General features: G+C 36.4%; 1 long non-coding RNA gene across 1 annotated transcript; it reads left to right on the plus strand.

The window, feature by feature from the left end:
- The first annotated feature begins 5,552 nt into the window (after positions 1-5,552).
- LOC129371741 (uncharacterized) lies at positions 5,553-7,284 on the plus strand. Its single transcript, XR_008607190.1, has 3 exons — positions 5,553-5,601; positions 6,543-6,569; positions 7,199-7,284. It is a non-coding gene; the product is annotated as an uncharacterized LOC129371741 (long non-coding RNA).

Consider the following 7,284-nt stretch of genomic DNA (forward strand, 5'->3'; position numbering starts at 1 on the left):
TGCCTCCAGTCTGCCTACTTTTGGGTCCATGCATTTCTAGTCAAAACCAAGAAAGACTTTTGACTAGACTGAGTTTCTGCTTCTCTCTGGTTCATGTTTGGTTTTAGCTTATCAGGGTGTTTAAGAATGTCTGGTGCAATTGAAAATGTGACCAGCACTTCCTTGACAAGAGTACACAAACTTAAAAAAAAAAAAAGGAGTTTGAACTTCCCCGTATCTTGGTTTAATGGAACCAAGTGACAGAATCCTGTGTGATACCAATTCTCAGAATTAGTGTTCAAGTTCCACATTTCAGTCAGTGTGGATCACAACACTATGCTTTGAATTACAGAAGTAACAAATTAGAGGCTTCTGTCTGTTTTATAGCTATTCAGCTTAACAAAGTTAAAATGGTTAGAAAGGAGTCACAGTCGATGCATTTGGACTCAGTTATGGATCCATTCATTTTATTCTCATGTTAGTCAAGTTTCTTGTCATTAGTAACATGTTATTAATCACTGATTACTTCCTTCAGAAAATACTCAAGTTACTTTACTAGTGACTTATATTAAAAAATAATTACTTAATTACTAAGTTACTTTTAAAAAAAAGCTCAACCTGAACATGCTATACACTGTGTTCCAAATTATTATGCAAGTGATATTTTCTCAGATTTTCTTAAAAAGGTCAATGCAAATGATGGTCAATATAATTTTCGAGTCATGAATTATTACAGTATAAATCAAATTTTACTGAACAAAGCTCCCCATGAGAACAGTATTTTTGTTTTTCAAAGATAAAAAACTCAAAATGTCCTGTTCCAAATTATTATGCACAGCAGATTTTCTAAATATTTCATGGATTTTAAAGAACTGCAAATGGTCATTCTTCGAATGTGCAGCACTAAGTGGTCACATGTACTAAAATCAAAAGCTGTTTCAATCGAAGACATCTTAACAGACCCAGTTGAATGTTAACTTAGGACCTTCTTTGATTTCACCTGCACAATTCTTGCATCCATTGAACTTGTGAGTTCGTGGAAAGTTTCTGCTTGAGTTTCGTTGCAGGATGTCAGAAAACCTTCCCAGAGCTGCTGTTTGATATGAGCTGCATTCCACCCTCAGACCTTCTGCTTGAGGAAACTCCAATGGTTTTCAGTGGGGTCAGAGGTCAGAGGGCGGATGGTGACCACACCATGAGTTTCTCCCCTTTTATGCCCATAGCAGCCAATGACACAGTGGTATTGCATGCAGCATGAGACGGTGATTTGGCATGCATGAAGACAATTTTGCTACTGAAAGTCCGGCTCTTCTTTTTGAACCATGAAAGAAAGTGATCAGTCAGAAAGTCCATATATTTTGCTGAGGTCATTTTCAACCCTTTGGGGACTCAGAAAGGCCCGACCAGCTCTCTCTCTCCATATGATTTCTGCCCAAAAAATGACTCTACCGCCTCCTTGCTGACGTCACAGCCATGTTGGGACGTGATGGCCGTCCACTACTGCGTCCATCTGGATCATCTAGGGTTGCACGGCAGACATCAGTGAACAAATCTGTTTGAAAATTAATCTTCATGTATAGCTGGCCCCACTGCCACCGTTTCTGCTTGTGAGCTCTGGTTAGGGGCCAAATAGTAGGTTCATGAACCGCAAGTGGATTAGTTGATGCCACCTATCTGAATAAAAAAACATGTGATCGTAGGGACCATTTCCCAGGGTGTTTAGCAACATGTTAGTGTGTTGCATCATGAGGCAGATGAAGTGTGTTACATTGTCTTCTTGTGCTGTTTAAGGCTGTATAAAAATAAATATTCTAAAGGAGATTTTAGTGTCATAGTTAATAAACTGCATTATCAGATATTTTCATCAAGTAAGCTGAAGAATACAGTAATTATAGTGTACAAAAAAATTCTGGCCAAAAATTATTGCAATTAAAATAGTTATTTTAACTTGATAATGTGAGAGAAAATAATGCAGGAATATGTACTTGTTCAACTGCGTGAGGATAGATTTCTTGCATAATGTGCAATAACTGTTTAGTGTAAATTACAGCAAGACGTTATAACAACTCACAACTGAAGATTGAGCTGACAGAACTTATAAAGTAATGCTTAGACAGCTAAGTTATTACTAAATAAACTTGTTTAGACTTAAAATAGTTTTTGTTTTCCAAGTTAAAAGAAAAACGTTGTTCTGGTTGACTTTACCTACATTTGCTCTCTGCTCACCTACCCTTATCTGGATGTCGATAACATTCTTGTTGCTGTATTGTCAAAGTCCAAGTCAATAAACACATTTCGGTCCCCCGACTAAATAAAATCAGAATTTTATTTAGTCTTTAGATATTTACTTGGGTCTTATACAATAAATTGAACAGAAGACACATTTAACGATGTGAAACATTTAAGTATGACAGAATTACAAAAAGAGATTAAATCTATATGAGGGAAGCACTTTATAGTGTTGGAGAATCGGAAGGTGCAAAATTCTTAATTATATAATTAACAAACAGTAAAAGACTCAGGGATGAGTTCTTTACTGCCAGCCATGACGGGTCGGGAGATTTATCATCACTTCTACCACGGATGCATCATTACAATATCAAAGTTTCTAAACCTCTTTTATACTTCCCAGTATCCCATTAGTCTGTGTCTGGAAGTCTTGACTGACCAAATATTGCTTTTAGTTTTTACGTCAACATTCTGGCAGCCCTTAGACTGAGTGTGTATTGGACCTCTTTCGAACAATTGAAGACATTTGTCCCATCTCAGATTAGCAAAACAAGTCAATTAATCACAAATTGTTATTCTTATCTATCTAAACAGCTTCCCAAATCATATTTTGGTCCAGCTTTTTATTTTCGTTAAGACCCAGCTGGGGGTCATAATGAAAAAGTATTTCCACTCTTACAATACAACTGCATGATGTTTGAGAACTACGAGCAAAAATACCATAAACATTAAGCAAAGCTTAAAGACAATAGCTACCAGAACTTCAGAGCAAATTTTAAATGAAATGTATAAGCTGTGGCTGTTTTCAATACATTTTTTTAGACTGAGTGGCTTTAAAAAAATTGAAGAGGAAGTGGATATGTGGTCAGAAGTCGAGTTCCTTTCAAAATGTTTCAGTCCAGTTGAAGAACACAGAGAAGCCTTAAGCAGTCATGTGGAACAGAAAGCAGAGGAATCATCTGTTTCTTAAAGACTTTATCTGTAAGATAATATTTCTATTTTTTTCTATGCTCTTCCTCTCTTTCTTTAATTTTCTTTCTATGAAAAATAAATTATATATTTTACATAAATCACCTGCCTTCTGTTAACAAAATGATAATTCAAGTTTTAATCTTGCAGTTTTTCTCGCCTTAACATTTTCTTCATTCACTAAAGGTCAGTTTATGAATTAGTTTTCCCATAATAAATAAGTGTTTTTTATTGTTATCAGAATATCAATATGAATATGTTGAATTTTGTTCTTATAGGTCAGATCAGGTTGGCAGGCTCTGGATCAACTCGGTGCTCTGGAAGGGTTGAAGTTTACTACAACAATACGTGGGGAACGGTCTGTGATGATTACTGGAGCACAGTTGATGCTAATGTGGTTTGCAGACAGCTGGACTGTGGTACAGCACTCAATGCAACGGGTTCTGCTCGCTTTGGTCAAGGAGATGGAAAAATCTGGCTTGATGATGTTCAGTGCTCAGGAACTGAAAGTTCTCTAACCAGCTGTGGACACAGAGGTTATGGGAGACATAACTGTGGTCATAGTGAGGATGCTGGTGTGATCTGTTCAGGTAAAGAAAAAAATGCTTTACTAATTGTATTTAAAATTTTATTTTTAATGTTTAGCGTTTAGATCAGGTTTATAAAAACCAGTCCAACCCAAACCTATAGACAATGTGTCTGAGACAGATCTGCCCTGAATAAAGCTCAGTTACAATTATACCTCTTGCAATTATTAGGTATAACTGTATAATTTATATGCAAGATCATTTATTGGTGCCAATTTACTTCAGTTTGGTAGACTGGTGATCAGCCATTTTTTACATGTGAAGTTGATTTTATCCTCTGATCCTATCCAGCTTGGCAAATGTCTAAGAATCAACCACTGTCCTCTTTTGCTCTCCAGATGAGAGCCCACCCGCACGTTTACAATTAAAAGTCACCCCACTGTTGCCCATTCAACTTTTTTGCTATATTAAGAAACATTTAAAAAAAAAAATTATTGGCCAAAATTGGAATTGACATGTTAAGCTTTTAAAAGTTGGCCAGAAAACTGCAATTGGTGCTCTTCTAGTCTGAGGCCTAAGTAAACCCAACATGGTATTTTAATTAAGCTTTCACTGTTATCAATTTTTAGACCATAATTTCAGAAAGCATTGTTAACTTCTCCCTCTTAGCATCTTGCAGCTCCATTTTGTCACTTGTAACCACAGCTTTAGTCAAGTGCAAATAAGAATTTAACATAAGATTTTAAATAGTGTCAAAGCTGTGTGCATGTGTTGCACTTCTTACAATCCAGTGATTAACTGTACCTTACTTCCACCAAGCAGGTAAGCTGTCTTATACTCTGTACCAAGTATATTTAACGACTTTATATTGTGCATTCATTCTCATTTGGTAGTTTTATTACTTGTGCCACAGAATTCAATTTCAGGTGAGGCTTGAACCATACACTGTAAAAAAGGAACCTCAGGGGTTATCACATTAACAAAAGAATATCATGTACTGTTAACTAAATAATTGCATGTTTGAGCCAAAAACATGATACAATCATGTTGCATAAACAAGATATTCCACAACTTCAACGTTTATAAAATTGAATCATGTTGAGCGAACATGATTCATTATAGTCAGACGATCCTATGCTGAAGACCACGAGTGAGATCACGCGATATCACGCAAGTTCACGCAAGATTACGGGAAATCACGGGATATCACGCGAGAATACGCAAGACAATCGTTTTTTTTCTCGCAAATGGAATAAAATGTATTCAAGGTGAGATAACGTGATTCAATTACGTCAGCTAGATCTTCCGCCAAAAAAAAAGAACGTCGGGGCGTATTACATTAACAAAAAAATATCATGTACCTTTCACACAATAATGTTGGGTTTGAAGCGAAAACGTGATAAAATCATGTTGGATAAACAAGATATTCCACGACTTCACATTTATAAAATTGAATCATGTTGAGCTAACATGATTCATTATAGTTAGACTGATATTGTGCTGACGACAACGAGTGAGATCACGGGATATCACGAGAACACGCGAGACAATCGGTTTTTTCTCTCAACTGGACTAACGTGATTGAATGACGTTATCTCAACTTGAATACATCTAATTCCTCAAGCTCCCAGGCCTCTACCAGAGGCCTGGGAGCTTGAGGGTCCTGCGCAGTATCTGCGATACTAACAATATTCAATATCAATATTTGTCAAAGTTAATCTAATAAAAAAAAACACAGTGACGTCAGTTCCAAAGCGCTATTGTGTCAGACTCATCTCCCGCTGAAGAGGATCCAGCGACATCAAGAGATTACGGAAAATCACGCGAGATAACTGGCTTGTTGGGTTTCAAGGGCAGAGGGGAGATTCCTGGCGTGCATCTACTTAATTTGAAGAAGGTAAGAGTCAAAACTATTTTCATCCAAATCCATATAAAAATATGTAACTTAAAATTTCTCTACCATTTGCACCATTTTCTACTTGTTCCATACTTGTGTCACATTATTTCATGTTCTGTAGATTAAGTCGGTTAGGTTAAGGCAGATAGCTTTTTGTTTACATTTATCGCCGCACCATGTTAGGTACATTCTGTGCGAAAAAACTCTGCAGAGCCATATGTAGTGTAAGGGTCACAAAGCTGCTGCCAGAGACACAAATGGACCCCAGAAATGTCACAGTTTTGCTCCTCCTGAGCTCCCTGGAGGTTTAGAGGATTTTTAACACACGGATCTAACATCAGTCTATTTCTAACTATTTAATTCTATTTCAGTAATGTTACTATGGAGGTAAATGTAGATACACACACTTTGGTACCTTTCTATCATCATCGAGATTCTTAATTAATTATGGTAATAAAAAGTCCTACATTTCAGTCGGTGAAACCTGCAGAAAGCATTGCTTTCTGAGCTTTGTTAAATACCTGTTAGTTATGGATTTCTAGTATATTTTGTCAGGCTAAAACTCTCAATGGATTATCCATTATTACAGACTTGAGCTTTCTATTTTTTTTCTTTAAAATACATATTCCTCTGCTGTAAAGATGTTGTTTTTTTGGACTCTTCTTTGTTGTCCCCAAATAATTGTAGCTCAGAAACAATATTGAAGTTCATTGGTTTAATTTTGAAATGTTGATGTTTTTTGTGTTGATTGTTTGTGCTCATTTTGACCTGTTACTATTGCTTCTATCATGTTCAATTCACCATTGTTCTGCACATATGTGCTTGCATGTGTCCAGTGGTTATATTCATGAGGCATTCAAGGGACTTGTACTAAAAGATACAACTCAGTTCAGTATGAATTGCATATTTTAATGGCTGAAAATATATCTGATCTCTTTCAGAACATCACCTGTCTGTAATCCACCTGCGTAAGTACTGGTCAACGGGCTCATCAGCTATCAAGTTAAGATTTCAGTGGCTAATAGTAAGTTTTGCCAGATCTAAAGTGACTGAATGTAGTGTTAGAGAGCTTATAAAGCTAGAGTTCAGCTAAACATTTATTTGGCCAGTCTGTTTTATTTGTCTTTATTTGCGTGGGGATGTGGAAATGTAAGGAGTGTAGTCTCTCTCTGTCTCGTAGATATGACCTGTTAAAACATTTTACACTTAAACACCGGCATATGCGACGTTATCCATGCCCACACATAGACTGTCCATGTACTTGTAAGACATGGAATGCTTTGCATATTCACGTAAGTAGAAGGATATAGACTGTGTTGACCATTCTGTACTTTTCACATATTTCTTTGGTGATATTCATGTCTTTATTTAAAACATCTAACAGCTTCAGTTAGATGTTTAAATGAGATGTTAAACTCAATTTTAGTCATGGCATAATGAAGGGATACTAACAATTTTAAATATCTTTCAAATAGACTGCAAGCCACTGATCACTTTGTTGTGACTTCCTTTGAATGTAGCTATGTTTTCAAGTGTGTGAACCTATACTGCTGGAGTTTTGAGATTGTTCTCATTGTTTTTTGATCTGCATATTTAGGAAGACACTGCTGAGGTCAGACGAGAGTGCATCCTCAAAGGTCTGTGTGTACCTAAATGAAGATCCAGAGAAGCTGGTGAGGGAGT

This window comes from Poeciliopsis prolifica, unplaced genomic scaffold, assembly GCF_027474105.1.
Source record: "Poeciliopsis prolifica strain line A6 unplaced genomic scaffold, Auburn_PproV2 SCAFFOLD027, whole genome shotgun sequence".
Lineage (NCBI taxonomy): Eukaryota > Metazoa > Chordata > Actinopteri > Cyprinodontiformes > Poeciliidae > Poeciliopsis > Poeciliopsis prolifica.